The sequence below is a fragment of the Eleutherodactylus coqui genome, chromosome 2 (genome assembly GCF_035609145.1).
Source record: "Eleutherodactylus coqui strain aEleCoq1 chromosome 2, aEleCoq1.hap1, whole genome shotgun sequence".
In the NCBI taxonomy this organism is placed as follows: Eukaryota; Metazoa; Chordata; class Amphibia; order Anura; family Eleutherodactylidae; genus Eleutherodactylus; species Eleutherodactylus coqui.
The window spans coordinates 300,172,336-300,182,361 of NC_089838.1; positions in this window are offsets into that span (position 1 = coordinate 300,172,336).

The window sequence follows — 10,026 nt, forward strand, 5'->3', positions numbered from 1 at the left end:
ACGCCTTAAAACCCACTCTCCCGTTCAAATGGAATCTTAATGAGATTACATACCTAGGCGCGACCATCACGAAAGACCCAGACAAACTTTTCTCGAAAAACTATGAACCACTCCTATCCATGTTGGAAGCAGACTTTAAAAGGTGGAAATCTGTCCCCATTTCCTGGTTCGGCAGAATCAGTGCAGTAGAAATGAATGCCTTACCAAAATTCCTGTATATCCTTCAAACAGTCCCTATTCAGTTGCCCTGGTTTTTCCTTTCGCGGGTTAGGAAAGCTATAATGAGCTTCATCTGGGGAAATGGTAGGCCCAGGCGTAACTGGAAGGCCCTCACTAGCCTTAGGGATTTAGGAGGAATGAGTATACCAAATATCTCCCTTTACTACAGAGCGTCACTGACTAAAAGGATTCTGGATTTGTTCCATGGCAAATCACAGAAATTATGGGTAAAGATGGAGCAGGATTCTGTTCTCTTTAATGATTTGGACCTTATTTGGTTACCGGGCGGAGGTAGGCATAGGGGCTTGGGGCTGTCTCCATTTGTATAGATAGTTTTATAAAGTGATTTCTTATATCCTTAACTTTGGATAAAACTAATGTGAACTGTGATTGACCTGAGCCTATAAAACTCGTTTAGGTATGCCTATTGTATATCCTGTAAACCAATGGAGCTTTGTAATCAACTGACAATGAGCCATCAATTACTGAATGGTCTTGTGACCTTTAACAATGTAATTATCTGGCACTGAGCCCTCAGTTCTCTGAAGGGTCTTGTGACCTTTGACTCGTAGATACCTGAGGGATTGGCCACCCACAGGTGTGTAGGACAGTTGTCAATAGCTGCACGTACACATTTTTCTATGTATATAAGCTGGGGCAGAAGGAAGATGGTCAGAGCAAACTGGACCTGCACTAGGGACGCCTTATGCAGTGATGAATCCCCAGGAGAAACTCTGAACCATTTTGCTGGTGCTCTCCCAGCTGAGGGTAAATTGGACAGATGATGGAAAAAGACTCCTAGGTGAGGAAACTCTGTTTAGTAGTGGGTATCCAGCTGAACAGATGTAGTTTATGTGTTGTAAGTATGTTCATGTGTAATGTTAATGTGTTCATGTATTTTACTTGGTGATACCAGTATTTAACCTTTACCTAAGAAATAGTGTAAAAGTATGCAATATCACCTATTTTATGTAAATTAGTTTAATTATCATCCATTTTATTCATTTATTATCTTATCAAATAAATTGTGTTATATCAACCCATTTGTCCTTCTTTAAAGCCGTATCCGAACTTGTTGCCTTTCGAGTTGGCAATACACCATTTATAGAAGACATGATCTCGGCCTGGTTGGGCCCGGCGACTAAGTCAGGACTGATCACAAGACCGGGTCCGCTCACTTCCCTGGTGGGAAATCTGGATATCCCTAATTTTGTAAGGGGCACTTCTTTGACAGGTATCATCTCTGACACGATCCCCAGGGTTCGTGACATAACCTCAGATGATGGATTTAAAACACTACATGAGATCCTGGGGGGACAGAGACCCCCACCCGGAGCATGGTTCCAGTATCTACAGTTACGTCATTACATTGGGGCTCTGGGAGATGCGCGACAGATGAGGTATCCTATCACCCCTTTTGAGAAGTTGTGCGTGTTGGCTCCCACAGCTCCTCAGAAGATTTTATCGCTGTATCGGATGTTTGTGGAGGAGGACACGCGCAACAGCAACAGGGATCTGGAACGAGAGTGGGAGGGGGACCTTGGTATCTTACCCCCAGAGGAGTCTTGGAGAAAATCGTACATTCTGACCCATTAAATGAACGTATCTAGCAAAATGCAAGAACTAAATTATAAAATTTTGACAAGATGGTACCGGACTCCGGCGAGGTTGGCTAGGATATTCCCCCAGTATCCGGTTACATGCTGGAGATGCCTCACAGGGGCTGGTACACTGGTCCACCTATGGTCTTCCTGTCCCCTGATCCGCCCCCTCTGGCAGGAGGTCAACATCCTATATTCCTCAGTGTGCAGGAACAAAATTGCATTTACTCCGGAGATAGTATTGTTGTCTATGTTCCCAGGTTCACTAACCTGCATCAAGAGCTCACAACTCAGATTCTTTATACTGGCCATGCGCCAAATAATCCCGAGAAATTGGAGATCTACCGCGCCTCCCTCAAGATTGATGTGGCTGGAAGCGATAGATCATTTAAAGTACATGGAGGAACTTTGTGCTAAAGAATGAAATGAGACACAACAAATGCGCCTCGACCTGGATGATATGGAACCACTTTCGCTACTCTCCGGACTTAAAGGTGTGGTTAGATAGCGGAGCACTGCCCGCCTCACTACAAATAATACCTTAGCCAACGCTACAAGACCATAAACTAATGTCTTTCTACTTCTCATTTGAAAGCCGGGCAACAAGAATCCCTCCCCTCCTTCCCACATACACCTTCCCTACTCATCTGCCCCCCCTCTCTTTCCTTTCTTCTTCTTCCTTTTTTCCCTCTCTTGCTTTATATCTTTTTCTGTATAAGTATTTAGTATTCGCCTGACGAGACATAAAAGTGTTATGTTAGAGATGTTTGCATGGCGAAAGTAAACTGCCTTAGAGATCGAGTATGTAAGTTGAAAAATGAAGACAGATTTTATGCATGTCAATATTGTTTATTTGCAGATTCGCTTATACAATTCTGTACTCATTGTATTTTTATGGCAGACCAAATAAAAAAATTTTGAATCATAAAATAGCTCCGTAAAGGTTTTGCATATCCAAGTGATTCAGACATATTTTGTACTTCATTCATCTGGTAAATATAGACCGATAGAATTTGTGTAAATTTATTAAAAGCGCCAAAATTGGGAAAATTTTTAAAAAATTGTAATTTTTCACATTTTCAATTGTAATATATCAAATATGTGCAAACATACTGTACACATTTTGCTAAGATATATATTTCCATCTGTTTACTTTATTTTGGATGTACATTTGAAAAGCTTTTGTTTACTTTTTAACCATTTAGAAGACGTACAAATTTAACATTGATTATCAACATTTTGAGGCACACTTTGTTTTCCTGCACCAAGCCAAGATTACAAAGGCTCATAGGTGTCCGAATGTTAGATACCCCCCACAAATGACCGCTTTTTAAAAACTACACCCCTTAATATAGTCACTGAGGGGTGTCAGGAGTATTTTGACCCCACAGGTTTTTTTCAGGAGTTAATGCAATTTAGAGGAGAGAAAATAAAATTTCATATTTTTGCAAATATATAATTTTATTTTATTTATTTATGTTTATAATTAAATTTTTATTGGAATTTTTCAAAATTTTCAACCAGTTACATAGTTGTAGAAGCACCTTAATAGGTGAGTCTTAATCTTAGCAGTACAGAGTTGTAACATGGGTGGACATACAGACAAAAACATAATCAAACATAACAACACTTATAAAACAATGCAAAAAACAAAAAAAATTAAACCAGCGGAGGTACATTTTCCCTGTTGAGAAGGTACTTCTCGTTGGGTTATGCTAATAGGTCTTTACGGTATAGGTCTGAATTCCATCCGTTAGGAGGTAGAGGAGTCGGGGGGGAAGAGAAAGGGTTAAGAAGGTTAGGGAGGTGGTGGTGAAGAGTGGGGTTGATAGGATGGGGGTGTTTCATTGAATTATGTTAGTTGTTTTTATGTCTATCGTTTGGAGCCCCCGTGTCTTTTACCCCTCAGACTCTTATCCTTTCTATAAGGGGTTATTGCTTGTATAGTCCAGCCAGGTTGCCCAAAAGGATGTTCGGGGAGAACTGGAGGCAAATCTACGCGGAAAAGCTTTCTCTAGGTGGAAAGTAAGTTCCACCGAGTTTCTAACCTCTGAGATCGGGGGAGCCTCCTTTGCTTTCCAATGTCTGGCGATTGCCAGGTGTGCCACAAGAATAATGTGTGAGGTAATGGCTGAATAGAAGGGAGATAATTTGTCTGTTTTCAGGAAGCAGAGGGCCAGGGTGGGGTCGGGGGATACGTGCTGGTGGGTGACTGAGTATATAAGATTAAATACAAGGTTCCAAAAGGACCTTATGATGGGGCATAGCCACCACATGTGGAGATAGGTGCCCTTTGCGCCACACTCTCTCCAGCAAGCCTCCGAGACTAGGGGATTCATTGTGGATATTCTTGCCGGGGTGAGGTACCAGCGGAGAAATATCTTTTGGGAAGATTCCCAGTGGGAGATGCCGTGCGAAATCTTTTTAGTTCATGAGAGTGCCAGGTTCCACTCCTCCAAGCTGAAAGTTTGTTTAAAGTCAAGCTCCCATAGTGTCATGTGGGTTGATTTAGTTTGGGCAAACTGGGAGAATGAGGTTTCATAAAAGGTAGAAATGCCTCCGGAAGCCCCTGTTGAGAGTGAGAAAAAGGCAAAGGCTGCCTTGGGAAATATATGTTTATGAACATCTAGAGATTGTAATGCGTACCTTAATCTTAGGTGGGAAAAGCCCAGTTTATTGGGCAGTTTTAGTGTCTCACTTGCTGTAGGGAAGTTCATAATGGCTCCATCTCTATAGAGGTCTCCAATCTTTCTGACTCCAAGCTTCTCCCAGGTCCTGAATTCAAAATCTGGGAGAATGGAGGATAGGAATCTCAGTGGGAGAAGTGTGGCCGGTATTTTTTCAGAGGTTGAGGAGACTAATTGGTTCCATATCTGAACCGACACTTGTATGCTTGGTAAGGCATGAGGCGGGGGAGGGGGAGGGTTGACTCCGAGGAGAGAGATCAGGGGGGCTCCCAGAGTTGCTGTTTCTATGCTTACCCATTTTTTGAGGGATGTGGGGGTCCACCAGTGCCTAATTTGATCTAGTGTGGCTGCTGCAAAATATCGCTTAATGTCGGGGGCTTGCATCCCCCCTAGTTCGTATGGCCTTGCCAAGGTGGAGAATTTAATTCTGGCATGTGCTCCTCCCCAAATAAATTGGTTGATAAAAGCTTGATGTTTTGACATAAAATGCGCGGGGATTGTAACTGTTCTATAAACGTATAATATACGGGGGAGGATCATCATTTTAACCGCTGCTATTCTGCCAGCCCATGAGATGAAGGGCTTGCGGAATTTACTTAGAATGCTCGGAATACGGTGCAAAAGTGGTAGGTAGTTTTTAGAAAAGCTCAGGGAGCTAGGGTATGTAATATTAATGCCTAGATATGGTAGCGCGTCTTTAGACCAGGTAAAGGGGAAGGCTTCCGTGATGGCCTGGGTAGTCTTTTCGTCTAAGCCTAGGTTTAGCATTTGGGATTTCGCGTTATTAACCTTGTAGTATGAAACATCGCCAAACTGGGCTAGGGTGGATTGGGCTTGTGTCAGTGAGGAAATGGGATTTGTAATGGCTAGGATAACGTCGTCTGCGTATAATCCGATTTTGTGGTCCTGTGAAGCCATTTTAATTCCCTGTATGTTCTGGTTGCCCCTGAACTTTTCCACCAGCGGTTCCATGATAAGGGCAAATATTAGGGGTGATAGGGGGCACCCCTGCCTTGTACCGTTGGAGATGGAGAATGAAGAGGAGAGGCAACCTGAACAGAGGACTCTTGCAGATGGAGTTGAATACAAGGCTAAGATTGCTGATTTAATAGGCCCGGAGAAGCCGAATTTCCCCAGGGTGGCTTCCAGGAATCCCCAGTGTATGCGATCGAATGCTTTCTCGGCATCTAATGCCAAGAGTAGTGCCGGGGTTCCATTCCTTTCTGCCACCCTGACAAGATTCAGGAACCGTCGGGTACCATCAGGGGCCTGTCTCTGAGGAACGAATCCAACCTGATCGTCTGCTACCAGTAGAGGGAGGATCGAGAACAGTCTTATACTGAGAAGTTTTGCGTAAATTTTTACGTCCGTGTTTAGCAGAGAGATGGGACGGAAATTAGCCGGGGTTGTGTTCTCCTTCCCTGGTTTGGGGATAGTGACAATCAGGGCTTCCAACATCTCGGGTGGGAAGGAGCCACTACTCATCGCTCCATTAAACACGGACGCCAAGTGAGGGGCTAGAGTTGGGACAAATTTTTTATAATAACCATTTGAGGAGCCGTCTGGGCTCAAATATATAATTTTAAAGGCATTTTTTTATTCTAGAGTGCACATGAAAATGAGGATTTGCACCACAAAATGGATACACCCGTTTGTCCTGTGTTCAAAAACATACCCTTTTTGGCCCTAATCTTATATCTGTATGTACAACGGGGCCCAAACCGAAAGTAGCAGTCGGTGGCTTTCAGAACAGAGATTTTGCTTGAAGGTGTTTTAGGCCTAAAAACTAGACCCCTTATCGAATTTATCTAAGGGTGTACTGCGCATTTTTACACCACAATTTTTGAATGAATCTAAGCAAAGCAGAAGGAAAAAAATTACGATTTTAATTTTTTTGGCAATTGTGTTATTTTATAAACAGGTTTTTTGTACAACACACATATGAATGAAGACTTGCACCCCAAAATGGATCCCCCTGTATGTTCAGAAACATACCTATTGTGGCCCTAATATGATGTCCGTATTCACAACTGGGCCCAAACCGAAAGGAGCAGCCGCTTGCTTTCAGAACAGAGATTTTGCTTGAAGGTGTTTCAGGCACCATTGCCCACTTGTAGAGCCCTTGAGCTGCCAAAATAATATAGAACCCCCACAAATGACCACCTTTTGAAAATTAGACCCCTTAACGAATTCATCCAGGGGTGTACTGCGTATTTTGAGTCAACGTTTGTTGAATGAATCTAAGCAAAGCAGAAGGAAATAATTACGATTTTTATTTTTTTGGCAATTGTGTCAATTTAAAAACAGTTTTTTTTGTACAGCACATATATGAATAAAGACCAGCACCCCAAAATGGATACCCCTTGGTTAGGCTTATAATGGAAGGAGCACCCGTTGGATTTCAGGGCACAACTGAATAAATTCCAGGCCCCATTGCTCACTTCTAGAGTCATTGAGCAGCCAAAATGATAGAGGACCCCCACAAGTGACCCCATTTTAAAAACTAGACCCCTTAGCGAATTTTATCCAGGGGTGTACTGCGTATTTTGACCACACCGTTTTTGAATGAATCTAAGCAAAGCAGAAGGAAATAAATACAATTTTCATTTTTTTGCCAATTGTGTCATTTTAAAAACAGTTTTTTTTGTACAGCACACATATTAATTAAGACTTTCACCCCAAAATGGATACCCCTGTTTGTCCCGTGTTCAGAAACATACCTATTGTAGCCCCAATCTGCTTACTGGAAACATGGCAAGGCCTATAGTGGAGGGAACACCTGTTGGATTTCAGGGCACAACTGAATAAATTTCAAGCTCCATTGCACAGTTGTGCAGAAAAAAAATTGACTCCCTAAAAATTACACCCCCCCACATCCCCATTTTTTGGCGTTCCCCAAATCTTAGATAAAAGTAATAACGTAAACTAAGTGGTATGTCCGAAGACAGGGGTAATTACGGAGACTCGTTGGGATGGGCACATGGGGCAATAAAACCGGTTATCCCCCCTCCTCTCATGCTTTTTTGGGGGGGGTATTTCCTGACCTTAGCAGCAGGGATGGGGTGTAGAAAGCTGCGCCCTTTGAGTCTTCGTAAGCTTGATGAGGTGCGGCGGTCTCACACAGAAGGCGCTCAACAAGCTGCTCCTGGAACTGCAGGAAGGCGAGCGTTCCCGGGGCTTCTTGTCTGAATAACGCCGGGGTCACGCAGCCGTAGGTGGAATCCGCTTGTGGAGGCCCGCAGCCGATCGCAGCTGTGAGCCCAGCCGTGGCGCTGTGTACGGCCGCATAATGTACTGTGCATAACTGCGTACTCACACAGGCGGTCATGCGCAGTACACAGTTTTTTGTTTGTATTTCCTGTGCAGTCGCTTAGCGATAGCCCGGGCACCTGCAGCCCGTAGACAATGTAGTTCCGTATGGGCTGCGGGTATATCCGTGACCATGGAGCACAATGAGCTCTATGTTACGGATATCCGCGGTAAAATAGAACATGCTGCGTTCTGTTTTCTGCGAGTGGATTATGTAATTCCGACATGCTAATTCGAGCGGAATTGTGTAATACCTGTATTGTGCATTTGATACATGTATCCGCGTACTACCGTGGATCAAGTGCATGCAAAATCCATAATTCCTATTCGGTCATGTGAGACCGGCCTAATGGTAGATCGCTACCTTTTTATCATGGGACCACGGACCGCTCATCGAGGTCACCAGTCACTGCTCCAGGCACAACAGGGTGAATAATAATTTGGGGGTGTTGACAAATGCATAATAGCTCCATAATGCCAATAAGTATGAAAAAATTTGAAAAGTGCACAAAAATAACATCATCATTAAAGCACTTATCAGTTAGGTGTGACGACCATTCTTGCCAACTGTGGACCATTTTTGCGTAATCTGAGGTGGGGGCCTTTTGTTGGGGGAGGTGCTGCATGGTCAACAGGAATATCCCACTTTTCCAGTAGGACACAGTCCATCCATCACAGATGCCACTAGATAGAACGCATCATTTCTTGAGATGAGAAGCTTTATAGCCGAGGTAATTGGTGAAGATTGCCTACGGAGTTGCAAGGTTGCTGGAGAGAGATCAGCTGGGCCTGGTAAAGATCCCCTCCACCTTCTTTTGCTTAAAAGCTTTTCTTTGGTTTGGTAAAAAATGGATTAGAGCTAGAACGTCCCGCGGAGCAGCATCTGAGACGGAGTGTGCTTGAGGAGCTCTGTGCGCTCTGTCAATAGTGTATTCCAATGGAGATAGAGATAGTGTAAAGTCTGAAAGAGCTGGAGTAAGTATTAGGGAAGGTCAGCGGGAGACACAGATAACAGGATCCCATGGAATTTTATATTGTTTCTTTGCGACTTATCTTCAAGATCTGTAACTTATTTCTGTAAACTAGTGCAGTACCCCAGAGGAGTACCCCAGACACCTCACATACGTGGGGAGCTGGGAGGGTTAAGTGTTAGCTTGTCATGGCGGCACTTACCAGACTTCTTTCCCTGAGTGATAACGCGTAGCCAAGGCCAGAGTATAACTGCAGGCCACCAAAGACACCCCTAGGATGGGGAATGCCAATAAACAGGAGGATGGGGGTAGTAGTTGTCACAGGTGATGCCACCGTTCCTACACATCGGAATGATATACGGCGGGAACAATCACAGACACGGATTTCTAGTACCTCGGGTCCCTAGGAATGGTTAGGGCCCGGTATGAACTTTACTTGAAATAACTTAGAGCAAACAATTATTACAAGGCAATTTAGGTACAATCTTCACAGCGCAGAGAGATCAGAGGTCAGGGAAGATACACAGGATGAAACCGATCCTGCAGTACACGTTATCTGTCAAGCACCGCTCCTGGACAGGGAGCACTCTGGAGGAGGAAGGGTGTAGGGTCACTCCACAGACACTCTGGCAGCAATTAATTTGACTTTTAGTAATGGCACCACACATTTGGAGATGCGTTGGTGTAACTTGCTAGCGTACTTCTACGCGGGGATCCTAGCTTTGGACAGCCACATGAGAAACTTGTTAACTTGAATTTGTACCTCTGCACTGGGCTCGTCTTACAGAATTACTTACCAATCCTCACTCTCAGATCTGGGCTCACTCCACTCACATCCAGAACACAGTCGCTACGGGATATCTCTCCTCCTCCTCGCTCTGTGTTAGGTGGCACTACTGCTACTTCAGAAGATGGAAGACCCTTTTCCAGCTCTTAAGCACTCCTGTTTATACCGTCACTTGTACCACATGACATGACAGACTGATACATTTACATGCAGGCAATGATTTTATTGAAGTTAACCTCTCAAGCGCCGCAGCTGTGCAACACACACACTGGAAATAACAAGACAGGCTTGCGCAGTACATCTACATGAGATAAACGTGTATGACATTTATGGAGGGGACCAGGATGATGTACTGCACCACTACAGTTCCCCCATACTTAAAAATAAGCCGCCCCCAGCGGCTCCAAAACAGAGTGTATATATCCGGCCATCTAAGGCCTCCCTCACACAGG